We start from the raw sequence: 16596 nt of genomic DNA on the forward strand, positions 1-16596 counted from the left end.
AAGGTAAAAAGTAGGTGAAAAATTAAGCCTCTCTCGTTAAGGTACTTAGAAAAAATCCCAAAAAAAAAATGAACTCCCATTGAAATGAATGGGGAAAAATTTTTTTCTCGTTTTTTTTCTAAGTACAACAACGAGAGAAGGTAAAAAATGGTTTTTTTTAGCCTCTCTCGTTAAGGTACTTAGAAAAAAACCCAGATTTTTTATTTTCTCGTTTTTTTTCTAAGTACAACAACGAGAGAAGGTAAAAACAGGTGCTTTTTAGCCTCTCTCGTTAAGGTACTTGGAAAAAATCCGAGACATGTTTGGTCTTCCCCACTGACAGTGCGCCTTTGCTGGGTAAGTTGTGGACGTGCCAGGCACCCCCGGGACACCGGTGGAACGCGGCCGGACTCGTGGTACTCCAACCCGGGCATAATTTTGGATATTTCCCGGTCCTTTTTTTCCCCACTTTCCCAACTTTTCTTCTGAATCACAGTGCGCCTTTGCTGGGTAAGTTGTGGACATGGCAGGCACCCCCGGGACACCGGTGGAACGCGGCCGGACTCGTGGTACTCCAACCCGGGCATAAATTTGGATCAAATTCGGGACTTTTGCCCACTTTCCCAACTTTTCTTCCCAATCACAGTGCGCCTTTGCTGGGTAAGTTGTGGACATGCCAGGCACCCCCGGGACACCGGTGGAACGCGGCCGGACTCGTGGTACTCCAACCCGGGCATAATTTTGGATCAAATTCGGGACTTTTGCCCACTTTCCCAACTTTTCTTCTGAATCACAGTGCGCCTTTGCTGGGTAAGTTGTGGACATGGCAGGCACCCCCGGGACACCGGTGGAACGCGGCCGGACTCGTGGTACTCCAACCCGGGCATAAATTTGGATCAAATTCGGGACTTTTGCCCACTTTCCCAACTTTTCTTCCCAATCACAGTGCGCCTTTGCTGGGTAAGTTGTGGACATGCCAGGCACCCCCGGGACACCGGTGGAACGCGGCCGGACTCGTGGTACTCCAACCCGGGCATAATTTTGGATCAAATTCGGGACTTTTGCCCACTTTCCCAACTTTTCTTCCCAATCACAGTGCGCCTTTGCTGGGTAAGTTGTGGACATGCCAGGCACCCCCGGGACACCGGTGGAACGCGGCCGGACTCGTGGTACTCCAACCCGGGCATAATTTTGGATCAAATTCGGGACTTTTGCCCACTTTCCCAACTTTTCTTCCCAATCACAGTGCGCCTTTGCTGGGTAAGTTGTGGACATTGTAGGCACCCCGAGACACTGGTGGAACGCGGCGGGACTTGTGGGACTCGAACCTGGGTGTGATTTTGGACCAAATTCGGGACTTTTGCCCACTTTCCCAACTTTTCTTCCCAATCACAGTGCGCCTTTGCTGGGTGCGTTGTGGACATTGTAGGCACCCCGGAACCCTGGTGGAACGCGGCGGGACTTGTGGGACTCGAACCTGGGTGTGATTTTGGACCAAATTCGGGACTTTTGCCAAATTTCCCAACTTTTCTTCCCAATCACAGTGCGCCTTTGCTGGGTAAGTTGTGGACATTGTAGGCACCCCGGAACCCTGGTGGAACGCGGCGGGACTTGTGGGACTCGAACCTGGGTGTGATTTTGGACCAAATTCGGGACTTTTGCCCACTTTCCCAACTTTTCTTCCCAATCACAGTGCGCCTTTGCTGGGTGCGTCGTGGACATTGTAGGCACCCCGGAACCCTGGTGGAACGCGGCGGGACTTGTGGGACTCGAACCTGGGTGTGATTTTGGACCAAATTCGGGACTTTTGCCCACTTTCCCAACTTTTCTTCCCAATCACAGTGCGCCTTTGCTGGGTGCGTCGTGGACATTGTAGGCACCCCGGAACCCTGGTGGAACGCGGCGGGACTTGTGGGACTCGAACCTGGGTGTGATTTTGGACCAAATTCGGGACTTTTGCCCACTTTCCCAACTTTTCTTCCCAATCACAGTGCGCCTTTGCTGGGTGCGTCGTGGACATTGTAGGCACCCCGGAACCCTGGTGGAACGCGGCGGGACTTGTGGGACTCGAACCTGGGTGTGATTTTGGACCAAATTCGGGACTTTTGCCCACTTTCCCAACTTTTCTTCCCAATCACAGTGCGCCTTTGCTGGGTGCGTCGTGGACATTGTAGGCACCCCGGAACCCTGGTGGAACGCGGCGGGACTTGTGGGACTCGAACCTGGGTGTGATTTTGGACCAAATTCGGGACTTTTGCCCACTTTCCCAACTTTTCTTCCCAATCACAGTGCGCCTTTGCTGGGTGCGTCGTGGACATTGTAGGCACCCCGAGACACTGGTGGAACGCGGCGGGACTTGTGGGACTCGAACCTGGGTGTGATTTTGGACCAAATTCGGGACTTTTGCCCACTTTCCCAACTTTTCTTCCCAATCACAGTGCGCCTTTGCTGGGTGCGTTGTGGACATTGTAGGCACCCCGAGACACTGGTGGAACGCGGCGGGACTTGTGGGACTCGAACCTGGGTGTGATTTTGGACCAAATTCGGGACTTTTGCCCACTTTCCCAACTTTTCTTCCCAATCACAGTGCGCCTTTGCTGGGTGCGTTGTGGACATTGTAGGCACCCCGGAACCCTGGTGGAACGCGGCGGGACTTGTGGGACTCGAACCTGGGTGTGATTTTGGACCAAATTCGGGACTTTTGCCCACTTTCCCAACTTTTCTTCCCAATCACAGTGCGCCTTTGCTGGGTGCGTTGTGGACATTGTAGGCACCCCGAGACACTGGTGGAACGCGGCGGGACTTGTGGGACTCGAACCTGGGTGTGATTTTGGACCAAATTCGGGACTTTTGCCCACTTTCCCAACTTTTCTTCCCAATCACAGTGCACCTTTGCTGGGTAAGTTGTGGACATTGTAGGCACCCCGAGACACTGGTGGAACGCGGCGGGACTTGTGGGACTCGAACCTGGGTATAATTTTGGATAAATTCGGGACTTTTGCCAACTTTCCCAACTTTTCTTCCCAATCACAGTGCGCCTTTGCTGGGTGCGTCGTGGACATGTCAGGCACCCCGGAACCCTGGTGGAACGCGGCGGGACTTGTGGGACTCGAACCTGGGTGTGATTTTTGATCATTTCGTGGACTTTTGCTATGCATGCCTTCTCCCCGCTAGTTTGATGTGTGCTGCTGCAAAAGTTCCAAGAGGGCGTTTTTGCCCCCCTCCAAACTCCCTCTCTTTGTTTATAGTGCATATTTCCTGCTGGATCTACTCTCTATTTACTCCAAGGAAAAAAACTAGCCGGTCGCGGCAAATTTTTACAATCGGTCGCCAAACTACGGCACGAGGGCCGAACGCGGTACGCCGGCGTCCAAGATACGGCCCGGGGATTTTTTTGATTTTTTGGGCTTTTTTTGATTTTTTTGGACATGTTGGGCATCCCAGGACTCGGGTGCGACTGCAGGACGTGTGGGGCTCTCACCTGGGTGTGGTTTTTGGTCATTTTTCCGGACTTTTGCCCACTTTTCCAAATTTTCTTCCCCACTCACAGTGCGCCTTTGCTGGGTGCGTTTTGGGCATGTGGGGGGCACCTCGGACTCGGGTGGGACGCGGCGGGACTTGTGGCACTCGTACCTGGGTGTGATTTTTGATCATTTTGTGGACTTTTCCCCAGACACTCTCCACTTGTCTACCCCACTTCCCCTGTGACTTTGCTGGGGGGCGTTTCCCCGCTGTCCTTTGTAGTGTAAGGGTTACTTTTCTTTTTTTTCCTGTCTGAAAATAGGGCCCCAAAAGGCCTCACACTCCCCGGGAAGACCTGATGGACGCCTCGGCGTCACTGAAACAGGCCAATCTGTCTGAAAATATGGCCCACGAAAGGCCTCACATTCCCCGGGAAGACCTGATGGACGCCCCGGCGTCACCGAAATACGGCAAACTGTCTGAAAATAGGGGCTCCAAGTGTTCCCCACTCTTTCTGGCCCACAAAAGGCCTCTCATTCCCCGGGAACACCTGTAGGACTCCCCGGCGTCAAGGAAATACGCCAAACCGTCTGAAAATAGGGGCCCAAAAGAACTGGAAATGATGCCTTTAATTTGGGGGGTGATGTCTATAATTATGGGGGTGCATTGGAGGCGGGAGTCCACTGGAGGGCTCCACACCGTCTGAATATAGGGCCCCAAAAGGCCTGGAATTAATGTATTTAATTTGGGGGGTGCATTTGCAGCGGGAGTCCACCGGAGGGCTCCATTTCCCCACTCTTTTGTTGACATATGGCCACAAAAGGCCTCTCATTCCCCGGGAAGACCTGATGGACGCCCCGGCGTCACCGAAATAAGCCAAACTGTCTGAAAATAGGGGCTCCAAGGGTTCCCCACTCTTTCTGGCCCACAAAAGGCCTCTCATTCCCCGGGAACACCTGTAGGACTCCCCGGCGTCAAGGAAATACGCCAAACCGGCTGAAAATAGGGGCCCAAAAGAACTGGAAATGATGCCTTTAATTTGGGGGGTGATGTCTATAATTATGGGGGTGCATTGGAGGCGGGAGTCCACTGGAGGGCTCCACACCGTCTGAATATAGGGCCCCAAAAGGCCTGGAATTAATGTATTTAATTTGGGGGGTGCATTTGCAGCGGGAGTCCACCGGAGGGCTCCATTTCCCCACTCTTTTGTTGACATATGGCCACAAAAGGCCTCTCATTCCCCGGGAAGACCTGATGGACGCCCCGGCGTCACCGAAATAAGCCAAACTGTCTGAAAATAGGGGCTCCAAGGGTTCCCCACTCTTTCTGGCCCACAAAAGGCCTCTCATTCCCCGGGAACACCAAAAGAACTGGAAATAATGTGTTTAATTCAGGGTGCATTTGCAGCGAGTGTCCACCAGAGGGCTCCAATTCCCCAGCTATAGTCCTGGTACTCTAAAATGATGGCACTTAGTCAAATTTCCGCCTTTTTTTGATGACTTCCAACTAGGAGAGGGACTAATTTTGAGTTCCGGACCCGGGTGGAGAACCATAGCAGGTCGGCCTTCTTAAAGGGAAATGCTCCTAGGCACTTAGTCAAATTTACGCCTTTTTTTTGGACTTCCAGCGAGGAGAGGGACTAATTTTGCTTTCCGTACCCGGGTGGAGAACCATAGCAGGTCAGCCTTCTTAAAGGGACATCCTCCTAGGCACTTAGTCAAATTTCCGCCTTTTTTTTTGGACTTCCAGCGAGGAGAGGGACTAATTTTGCTTTCCGCACCCGGGTGGAGAACCATAGCAGGTCAGCCTTCTTAAAGGGACATCCTCCTAGACACTTAGTCAAATTCACGCCTTTTTTTTTGGACTTCCAGCTAGGAGAGGGACTAATTTGGCGTTCTGTACCCAGGTGGAGAACCAAGGGACGTCGGCCTTCTTAAAGGGACATCCTCCTAGACACTTAGTCAAATTCACGCCTTTTTTTTTTTTGACTTCCAGCTAGGAGAGGGACTAATTTTGCGTTACGGACCCAGGTGGAGAACCATAGCAGGTCGGCCTTCTTAAAGGGACCTGCTCCTAGACACTTAGTCAAATTTCTTTTTTTGGTGACTTGACTTCCAAAGCCCGAGCGGGGGCCCCGCGGCCCCCGGCTCCATGGTGTTGTCGTTGGCCTAGTTTGCACTAGTTTCCAGGGCTCACCGCGTGGAGGTCGACAACTTGAGCCCCATGGTCTCTCCCCGTGGCGGGCCTCCTGCCCGCCTGGTACGCCGGCAGAGGGCCGGCACGCGGAAGGTGTGGTCTCGCCCCGCACGCGCGAGACGCTTCACCCCCTTCCGGGCGGCCCTCAGGCACTTACGAGAAAACCCCCGGGAAACGGGTTGCTCAATCCCTTCCCGGGCGCCGGTGGGGACATTCACCGGCCGTGTGTCTCTCTCTGACCCCCCAGGCAATTCCCCCCTGCATCAACCACCTTCCTCATGGCCGGCGTAATGCACCCAACACCGGCGGCTCGGCCACCCCCCTCACACGTGCAGCAAACCCCCCCGAAAGGGGGCGCGTCACGGCGGTAGACCGACCAAACCGCTAGTATGAAGCACCGCTTAAACCATGGATCTAGTGGGTATGGATAACGAGAGCGAATAGCCCGCGGCAGTTTCCCCAGTAGCACACGTGTCCAACACCATCCGGTCCTTACCATGCCATGCCAAGGGAGCGGAGGAGAACGGGCAGAAGCCCGCCAGCCCCACACCTCAAGGCCCCGATTTCCTTCTCTTAGAGGCAGACCCAACTTGTTCGATCGTGGGCGCGCGGCGCGCGGAGCTTACCTGCCCGCCACCCCCGTGGCCGGGGGCTCGTAACAGGGGTCACTCCGCGCGCCCTCCGCACGCGCAGCTTACCTGCCCGCCACCCCCGTGGCCGGGGGCTCGTAACAGGGGTCACTGCGCGCCCGCAGCTTACCTGCCCGCCACCCCCGTGGCCGGGGGTTCGTAACAGGGGTCGCCGCGCGAGCGCAGCTTACCTGCCCGCCACCCCCGTGGCCGGGGGCTCGTAACAGGGGTCGCTGCGCACGGGGTGCGCTCACAAAGGGGTGGGGCTCACCCTGCCCGCCACCCGTCGCGCGCGTAACGCGGACTGCCCGAGACGCGAGGTCCACCGGCAGCCGCGCCCGCACACGCGCTGGGCTCGTAACAGGGGTATTGTCCCGAAGGTGCTCTGGTCCGTGTTATTATTATGCGGAGCTTACCTGCCCGCCACCCCCGTGGCCGGGGGCTCGTAACAGGGGTCACTCCGCGCGCCCTCCGCACGCGCAGCTTACCTGCCCGCCACCCCCGTGGCCGGGGGCTCGTAACAGGGGTCACTGCGCGCCCGCAGCTTACCTGCCCGCCACCCCCGTGGCCGGGGGTTCGTAACAGGGGTCGCCGCGCGAGCGCAGCTTACCTGCCCGCCACCCCCGTGGCCGGGGGCTCGTAACAGGGGTCGCTGCGCACGGGGTGCGCTCACAAAGGGGTGGGGCTCACCCTGCCCGCCACCCGTCGCGCGCGTAACGCGGACTGCCCGAGACGCGAGGTCCACCGGCAGCCGCGCCCGCACACGCGCTGGGCTCGTAACAGGGGTATTGTCCCGAAGGTGCTCTGGTCCGTGTTATTATTAAGTCAGCACATGAGGAACCTTCTCATGGCGTCCATATAAATATTAAGGCAAGACTACCACGCCTCCAGTGGCCAGAGCTTGCGGGTCTCGGATTATCACAGCTTAAGGGGCCCGGTCCCCGTGTGTTGCCATTTATATTGTTGTTTTGAGGGGCCCGATCCCCCTTCAGCTACCTCATTAGAACCAGTCCAGGCACCCGAACACCATCCTTAGAATCCCGTATGGGTTTTCGGTGTGATAAATGCGCGCATCCCCGTCCAGGGTCAGCGCTCGTATGCATGTATTAGCTCTAGAATTGCCACAGTTATCCAAGTAACGGTGGAGTGTTCAAAGGAACCATAACTGATTTAATGAGCCATTCGCAGTTTCACTGTCAAACTCGTTTGCACTTGCACTTGCATGGCTTAATCTTTGAGACAAGCATATGCTACTGGCAGGATCAACCAGGTAGACCCGCTAGCGTGTTTACTGGCTTCTGTGATTCCCCGGCCGGGATGCCTACCGGCCAAGCCGAACGTTCGGTGACACTTGCCTTTCAGTCAGCGCGCAAGCGGCTTGCACGGGCCGTGAGCCGTCGCACACAGCCCGAGGAGTCCCGCGGGGCCAACATCATGCTCGGCTGAGAGTGGTTTTCGGCACGCTGTCCTGCCGGGTCTACGAAGGGGTGGCATGGGTTGCGCGCAGTGTCTCATGGCGCCGCCTAGGGTTCGAAAAAGGTGTTTCCGGAAGCACCGCAGCCGTCGCTGCCCAGGCCCTCCGGCACCACCCGGGGCGTGGGCCCGGATGGCATATGCGCGAAGGGACGCTGGGGCCGAGCCGGAGCGGGTCCGATGTAGGACAACTAGGGCAGACGGGTCGTCTCGATCTCGCTTCAAATCGGGCTTGCCGGGCGGCAATAGAGGCAGACCTGCAGGGCCGGAGGAATCCCCCACCTGGGTAACCGGCTGACGCCGGCCGGTGAGGGCCGCTCCGTGGCAAGTCGTGTTTACCAGAGGGTTAGAGGGGGAAGGGGAAGTGGGCCGGGGCTTTTCCCAGGTCCGAGCCCCTGTCGCTCAAGTCCTGGGAAGCCCCGAGTACCTGGACGGAGGTCCAGGATTTCATTCATACGGGAAAAGTTGAAAATGTGTCCGAGACAGCGCCCCCTAGGCGGACGCGCGCTCCGGACAGAGCCCCTGTCGCTCGAGCCCTGGAAGCCCCAAGTACCTGGGTGGAATCAGTTCCAGGATTTCATTCATGCGGGAAAAGTTGAAAATGTGTCCGAGACAGCGCCCCCTAGGCGGACACACGCTCCGGACAGAGCCCCTGTCGCTCGAGCCCTGGAAGCCCCAAGTACCTGGGTGGAATCAGTTCCAGGATTTCATTCATGCGGGAAAAGTTGAAAATGTGTCCGAGACAGCGCCCCCTAGGCGGACACACGCTCCGGACAGAGCCCCTGTCGCTCAAGCCCTGGAAGCCCTAAGTACCTGGGTGGAATCAGTTCCAGGATTTCATTCATGCGGGAAAAGTTGAAAATGTGTCCGAGACAGCGCCCCCTAGGCGGACACACGCTCCGGACAGAGCCCCTGTCGCTCAAGCCCTGGAAGCCCTAAGTACCTGGGTGGAATCAGTTCCAGGATTTCATTCATGCGGGAAAAGTTGAAAATGTGTCCGGGACAGCGCCCCCTAGGCGGACACACGCTCCGGACAGAGCCCCTGTCGCTCAAGCCCTGGAAGTCCTAAGTACCTGGGTGGAATCAGTTCCAGGATTTCATTCATGCGGGAAAAGTTGAAAATGTGTCCGGGACAGCGCCCCCTAGGCGGACACACGCTCCGGACAGAGCCCCTGTCGCTCAAGCCCTGGAAGTCCTAAGTACCTGGGTGGAATCAGTTCCAGGATTTCATCCATGCGGGAAAAGTTGAAAATGTGTCCGAGACAGCGCCCCCTAGGCGGACACACGCTCCGGACAGAGCCCCTGTCGCTCAAGCCCTGGAAGCCCTAAGTACCTGGGTGGAATCAGTTCCAGGATTTCATTCATGCGGGAAAAGTTGAAAATGTGTCCGAGATAGCGCCCCTTAGGCGGACACAGGTGTCTGCATGAGCCCCTGTCGCTCAGAAGCTGGAAGAGCAGTTTGAAAAAGGACCGGGGTAAAGAGGGGGAAAGCACCATATATGTGTCCAGGAAGGCGCCCCTCGGGCGGACACAGGTGTCTGCATGAGCCCCTGTCGCTCAGATGCTGGAAGAGCAGTTTGAAAAAGGACCGGGGTAAAGAGGGGGAAAGCACCATATATGTGTCCGGGAAGGCGCCCCTCGGGCGGACACAGGTGTCTGCATGAGCCCCTGTCGCTCAGATGCTGGAAGATCAGTTTGAAAAAGGACCGGGGTAAAGAGGGGGGAAGCACCATATATGTGTCCGGGAAGGCGCCCCTCGGGCGGACACAGGTGTCTGCATGAGCCCCTGTCGCTCAGATGCTGGAAGATCAGTTTGAAAAAGGACCGGGGTAAAGAGGGGGGAAGCACCATATATGTGTCCGGGAAGGCGCCCCTCGGGCGGACACAGGTGTCTGCATGAGCCCCTGTCGCTCAGATGCTGGAAGATCAGTTTGAAAAAAGAACCAGAGGATAGAGGGGAAAAACACCATATTTGTGTCCGAAAATAGCTCACTTTGACTCGGACGCGTTCCCTGTGATTTCAGCCTGTCAGACATGGTGCACATAGTAACGAGATGGAGGTGTTTTGGTCGACCAGGTAAAAAACGAAAAATCGAGAGAAGGTAAAAAGTAGGTGAAAAATTAAGCCTCTCTCGTTAAGGTACTTAGAAAAAATCCCAAAAAAAAAATGAACTCCCATTGAAATGAATGGGGAAAAATTTTTTTCTCGTTTTTTTTCTAAGTACAACAACGAGAGAAGGTAAAAAATGGTTTTTTTTAGCCTCTCTCGTTAAGGTACTTAGAAAAAAACCCAGATTTTTTATTTTCTCGTTTTTTTTCTAAGTACAACAACGAGAGAAGGTAAAAACAGGTGCTTTTTAGCCTCTCTCGTTAAGGTACTTGGAAAAAATCCGAGACATGTTTGGTCTTCCCCACTGACAGTGCGCCTTTGCTGGGTAAGTTGTGGACGTGCCAGGCACCCCCGGGACACCGGTGGAACGCGGCCGGACTCGTGGTACTCCAACCCGGGCATAATTTTGGATATTTTCCGGTCCTTTTTTTCCCCACTTTCCCAACTTTTCTTCTGAATCACAGTGCGCCTTTGCTGGGTAAGTTGTGGACATGGCAGGCACCCCCGGGACACCGGTGGAACGCGGCCGGACTCGTGGTACTCCAACCCGGGCATAATTTTGGATATTTCCCGGTCCTTTTTTTCCCCACTTTCCCAACTTTTCTTCTGAATCACAGTGCGCCTTTGCTGGGTAAGTTGTGGACATGGCAGGCACCCCCGGGACACCGGTGGAACGCGGCCGGACTCGTGGTACTCCAACCCGGGCATAATTTTGGATCAAATTCGGGACTTTTGCCCACTTTCCCAACTTTTCTTCCCAATCACAGTGCGCCTTTGCTGGGTAAGTTGTGGACATGCCAGGCACCCCCGGGACACCGGTGGAACGCGGCCGGACTCGTGGTACTCCAACCCGGGCATAATTTTGGATCAAATTCGGGACTTTTGCCCACTTTCCCAACGTTTCTTCCCAATCACAGTGCGCCTTTGCTGGGTGCGTTGTGGACATTGTAGGCACCCCGGAACCCTGGTGGAACGCGGCGGGACTTGTGGGACTCGAACCTGGGTGTGATTTTGGACCAAATTCGGGACTTTTGCCCACTTTCCCAACTTTTCTTCCCAATCACAGTGCGCCTTTGCTGGGTGCGTTGTGGACATTGTAGGCACCCCGGAACCCTGGTGGAACGCGGCGGGACTTGTGGGACTCGAACCTGGGTGTGATTTTGGACCAAATTCGGGACTTTTGCCCACTTTCCCAACTTTTCTTCCCAATCACAGTGCGCCTTTGCTGGGTGCGTTGTGGACATTGTAGGCACCCCGGAACCCTGGTGGAACGCGGCGGGACTTGTGGGACTCGAACCTGGGTGTGATTTTGGACCAAATTCGGGACTTTTGCCCACTTTCCCTACTTTTCTTCCCAATCACAGTGCGCCTTTGCTGGGTAAGTTGTGGACATTGTAGGCACCCCGGAACCCTGGTGGAACGCGGCGGGACTTGTGGGACTCGAACCTGGGTGTGATTTTGGACCAAATTCGGGACTTTTGCCCACTTTCCCAACTTTTCTTCCCAATCACAGTGCGCCTTTGCTGGGTGCGTTGTGGACATTGTAGGCACCCCGAGACACTGGTGGAACGCGGCGGGACTTGTGGGACTCGAACCTGGGTGTGATTTTGGACCAAATTCGGGACTTTTGCCCACTTTCCCAACTTTTCTTCCCAATCACAGTGCGCCTTTGCTGGGTGCGTCGTGGACATTGTAGGCACCCCGGAACCCTGGTGGACCGCGGCGGGACTTGTGGGACTCGAACCTGGGTGTGATTTTGGACCAAATTCGGGACTTTTGCCCACTTTCCCTACTTTTCTTCCCAATCACAGTGCGCCTTTGCTGGGTAAGTTGTGGACATTGTAGGCACCCCGGAACCCTGGTGGAACGCGGCGGGACTTGTGGGACTCGAACCTGGGTGTGATTTTGGACCAAATTCGGGACTTTTGCCCACTTTCCCAACTTTTCTTCCCAATCACAGTGCGCCTTTGCTGGGTGCGTCGTGGACATTGTAGGCACCCCGGAACCCTGGTGGACCGCGGCGGGACTTGTGGGACTCGAACCTGGGTGTGATTTTGGACCAAATTCGGGACTTTTGCCCACTTTCCCAACTTTTCTTCCCAATCACAGTGCGCCTTTGCTGGGTGCGTCGTGGACATTGTAGGCACCCCGAGACACTGGTGGAACGCGGCGGGACTTGTGGGACTCGAACCTGGGTGTGATTTTGGACCAAATTCGGGACTTTTGCCCACTTTCCCAACTTTTCTTCCCAATCACAGTGCGCCTTTGCTGGGTGCGTCGTGGACATTGTAGGCACCCCGGAACCCTGGTGGAACGCGGCGGGACTTGTGGGACTCGAACCTGGGTGTGCTTTTGGACCAAATTCGGGACTTTTGCCCACTTTCCCAACTTTTCTTCCCAATCACAGTGCGCCTTTGCTGGGTGCGTCGTGGACATGTCAGGCACCCCGGAACCCTGGTGGAACGCGGCGGGACTTGTGGGACTCGAACCTGGGTGTGATTTTGGACCAAATTCGGGACTTTTGCCCACTTTCCCAACTTTTCTTCCCAATCACAGTGCGCCTTTGCTGGGTAAGTTGTGGACATTGTAGGCACCCCGAGACACTGGTGGAACGCGGCGGGACTTGTGGGACTCGAACCTGGGTGTGATTTTGGACCAAATTCGGGACTTTTGCCCACTTTCCCAACTTTTCTTCCCAATCACAGTGCGCCTTTGCTGGGTGCGTTGTGGACATTGTAGGCACCCCGGAACCCTGGTGGAACGCGGCGGGACTTGTGGGACTCGAACCTGGGTGTGATTTTGGACCAAATTCGGGACTTTTGCCCACTTTCCCAACTTTTCTTCCCAATCACAGTGCGCCTTTGCTGGGTGCGTCGTGGACATGTCAGGCACCCCGGAACCCTGGTGGAACGCGGCGGGACTTGTGGGACTCGAACCTGGGTGTGATTTTGGACCAAATTCGGGACTTTTGCCCACTTTCCCAACTTTTCTTCCCAATCACAGTGCGCCTTTGCTGGGTGCGTCGTGGACATGTCAGGCACCCCGGAACACTGGTGGAATGCGGCGGGACTTGTGGGACTCGAACCTGGGTATAATTATGGATCAAATTCGGGACTTTTGCCCACTTTCCCAACTTTTCTTCCCAATCACAGTGCGCCTTTGCTGGGTGCGTCGTGGACATGTCAGGCACCCCGGAACCCTGGTGGAACGCGGCGGGACTTGTGGGACTCGAACCTGGGTGTGATTTTGGACCACATTCGGGACTTTTGCCCACTTTCCCAACTTTTCTTCCCAATCACAGTGCGCCTTTGCTGGGTGCGTTGTGGACATTGTAGGCACCCCGGAACCCTGGTGGAACGCGGCGGGACTTGTGGGACTCGAACCTGGGTGTGATTTTGGATCAAATTCGGGCCTTTTGCCCACTTTCCCCAACTTTTCTTCCCAATCACAGTGCACCTTTGCTGGGTAAGTTGTGGACATGCCAGGCACCCCCGGGACACCGGTGGAACGCGGCGGGACTTGTGGGACTCGAACCTGGGTGTGATTTTTGATCATTTCGTGGCCTTTTGCTATGCATGCCTTCTCCCCGCTAGTTTGATGTGTGCTGCTGCAAAAGTTCCAAGAGGGCGTTTTTGCCCCCCTCCAAACTCCCTCTCTTTGTTTATAGTGCATATTTTCTGCTGGATCTACTCTCTATTTACTCCAAGGAAAAAAACTAGCCGGTCGCGGCAAATTTTTACAATCGGTCGCCAAACTACGGCACGAGGGCCGAACGCGGTACGCCGGCGTCCAAGATACGGCCCGGGGATTTTTTTGATTTTTTGGGCTTTTTTTGATTTTTTTGGACATGTTGGGCATCCCAGGACTCGGGTGCGACTGCAGGACGTGTGGGGCTCTAACCTGGGTGTGGTTTTTGGTCATTTTTCCGGACTTTTGCCCACTTTTCCAACTTTTCTTCCCAATCACAGTGCGCCTTTGCTGGGTGCGTTTTGGGCATGTGGGGGGCACCTCGGACTCGGGTGGGACGCGGCGGGACTTGTGGCACTCGTACCTGGGTGTGATTTTTGATCATTTTGTGGACTTTTCCCCAGACACTCTCCACTTGTCTACCCCACTTCCCCTGTGACTTTGCTGGGGGGGCGTTTCCCCGCTGTCCTTTGTAGTGTAAGGGTTACTTTTCTTTTTTTTCTGTCTGAAAATAGGGCCCCAAAAGGCCTCACACTCCCCGGGAAGACCTGATGGACGCCTCGGCGTCACTGAAACAGGCCAATCTGTCTGAAAATATGGCCCACGAAAGGCCTCACATTCCCCGGGAAGACCTGACGGACGCCCCGGCGTCACCGAAATACGGCAAACTGTCTGAAAATAGGGGCTCCAAGTGTTCCCCACTATTTCTGGCCCACAAAAGGCCTCTCATTCCCCGGGAACACCTGTAGGACTCCCCGGCGTCAAGGAAATACGCCAAACCGTCTGAAAATAGGGGCCCAAAAGAACTGGAAATAATGTGTTTAATTTGGGGGGTGATGTCTATAATTATGGGGGTGCATTGGAGGCGGGAGTCCACTGGAGGGCTCCACACCGTCTGAATATAGGGCCCCAAAAGGCCTGGAATTAATGTATTTAATTTGGGGGGTGCATTTGCAGCGGGAGTCCACCGGAGGGCTCCATTTCCCCACTCTTTTGTTGACATATGGCCACAAAAGGCCTCTCATTCCCCGGGAAGACCTGATGGACGCCCCGGCGTCACCGAAATAAGCCAAACTGTCTGAAAATAGGGGCTCCAAGGGTTCCCCACTCTTTCTGGCCCACAAAAGGCCTCTCATTCCCCGGGAACACCTGTAGGACTCCCCGGCGTCAAGGAAATCCGCCAAACTGTCTGAAAATAGGGCCCCAAAAGAACTGGAAATGATGCCTTTAATTTGGGGGGTGATGTCTTTAATTTGGGGGGTGCATTGGAGGCGGGAGTCCACTGGAGGGCTACACACCGTCTGAATATAGGGCCCCAAAAGGCCTGGAATTAATGTATTTAATTTGGGGGGTGCATTTGCAGCGGGAGTCCACCGGAGGGCTCCATTTCCCCACTCTTTTGTTGACATATGGCCACAAAAGGCCTCTCATTCCCCGGGAAGACCTGATGGACGCCCCGGCGTCACCGAAATAAGCCAAACTGTCTGAAAATAGGGGCTCCAAGGGTCCCCCACTCTTTCTGGCCCACAAAAGGCCTCTCATTCCCCGGGAACACCAAAAGAACTGGAAATAATGTGTTTAATTCAGGGTGCATTTGCAGCGAGTGTCCACCAGAGGGCTCCAATTCCCCAGCTATAGTCCTGGTACTCTAAAATGATGGCACTTAGTCAAATTTCCGCCTTTTTTTTGGACTTCCAGCGAGGAGAGGGACAATTTTGCGTTCCTGACCCAGGTGGAGGACCATAGCACGTCGGCCTTCTTAAAGGGACATCCTCCTAGGCACTTAGTCAAATTTACACCTTTTTTTTGGACTTCCAGCGAGGAGAGGGACTAATTTTGCTTTCCGTACCCGGGTGGAGAACCATAGCAGGTCAGCCTTCTTAAAGGGACATCCTCCTAGGCACTTAGTCAAATTTCCGCCTTTTTTTTGGACTTCCAGCGAGGAGAGGGACTAATTTTGCTTTCCGCACCCGGGTGGAGAACCATAGCAGGTCAGCCTTCTTAAAGGGACATCCTCCTAGGCACTTAGTCAAATTTACGCCTTTTTTTTGGACTTCCAGCGAGGAGAGGGACTAATTTTGCTTTCCGTACCCGGGTGGAGAACCATAGCACGTCGGCCTTCTTAAAGGGAAATGCTCCTAGGCACTTAGTCAAATTCACGCCTTTTTTTTGGACTTCCAGCGAGGAGAGGGACAATTTTGCGTTCCTGACCCAGGTGGAGGACCATAGCACGTCGGCCTTCTTAAAGGGACATCCTCCTAGGCACTTAGTCAAATTTACACCTTTTTTTTTGGACTTCCAGCGAGGAGAGGGACTAATTTTGCTTTCCGTACCCGGGTGGAGAACCATAGCAGGTCAGCCTTCTTAAAGGGACATCCTCCTAGGCACTTAGTCAAATTCACGCCTTTTTTTTGGACTTCCAGCGAGGAGAGGGACTAATTTTGCTTTCCGTACCCGGGTGGAGAACCATAGCAGGTCAGCCTTCTTAAAGGGACATCCTCCTAGGCACTTAGTCAAATTTACGCCTTTTTTTTGGACTTCCAGCGAGGAGAGGGACAATTTTGCGTTCCTGACCCAGGTGGAGGACCATAGCACGTCGGCCTTCTTAAAGGGACATCCTCCTAGGCACTTAGTCAAATTCACGCCTTTTTTTTGGACTTCCAGCGAGGAGAGGGACAATTTTGCTTTCCTGACCCAGGTGGAGAACCATAGCACGTCGGCCTTCTTTAAGGGACATCCTCCTAGGCACTTAGTCAAATTTACGCCTTTTTTTTGGACTTCCAGCGAGGAGAGGGACAATTTTGCTTTCCTGACCCAGGTGGAGAACCATAGCACGTCGGCCTTCTTAAAGGGAAATGCTCCTAGGCACTTAGTCAAATTCACGCCTTTTTTTTGGACTTCCAGCGAGGAGAGGGACAATTTTGCTTTCCTGACCCAGGTGGAGAACCATAGCACGTCGGCCTTCTTAAAGGTACATCCTCCTAGGCACTTAGTCAAATTCACGCCTTTTTTTGGACTTCCAACGAGGAGAGGGACTAATTTGGCGTTCCGTACCCAGGT

This window comes from Nerophis lumbriciformis, unplaced genomic scaffold (genome assembly GCF_033978685.3).
Source record: "Nerophis lumbriciformis unplaced genomic scaffold, RoL_Nlum_v2.1 HiC_scaffold_74, whole genome shotgun sequence".
Taxonomy (NCBI): domain Eukaryota; kingdom Metazoa; phylum Chordata; class Actinopteri; order Syngnathiformes; family Syngnathidae; genus Nerophis; species Nerophis lumbriciformis.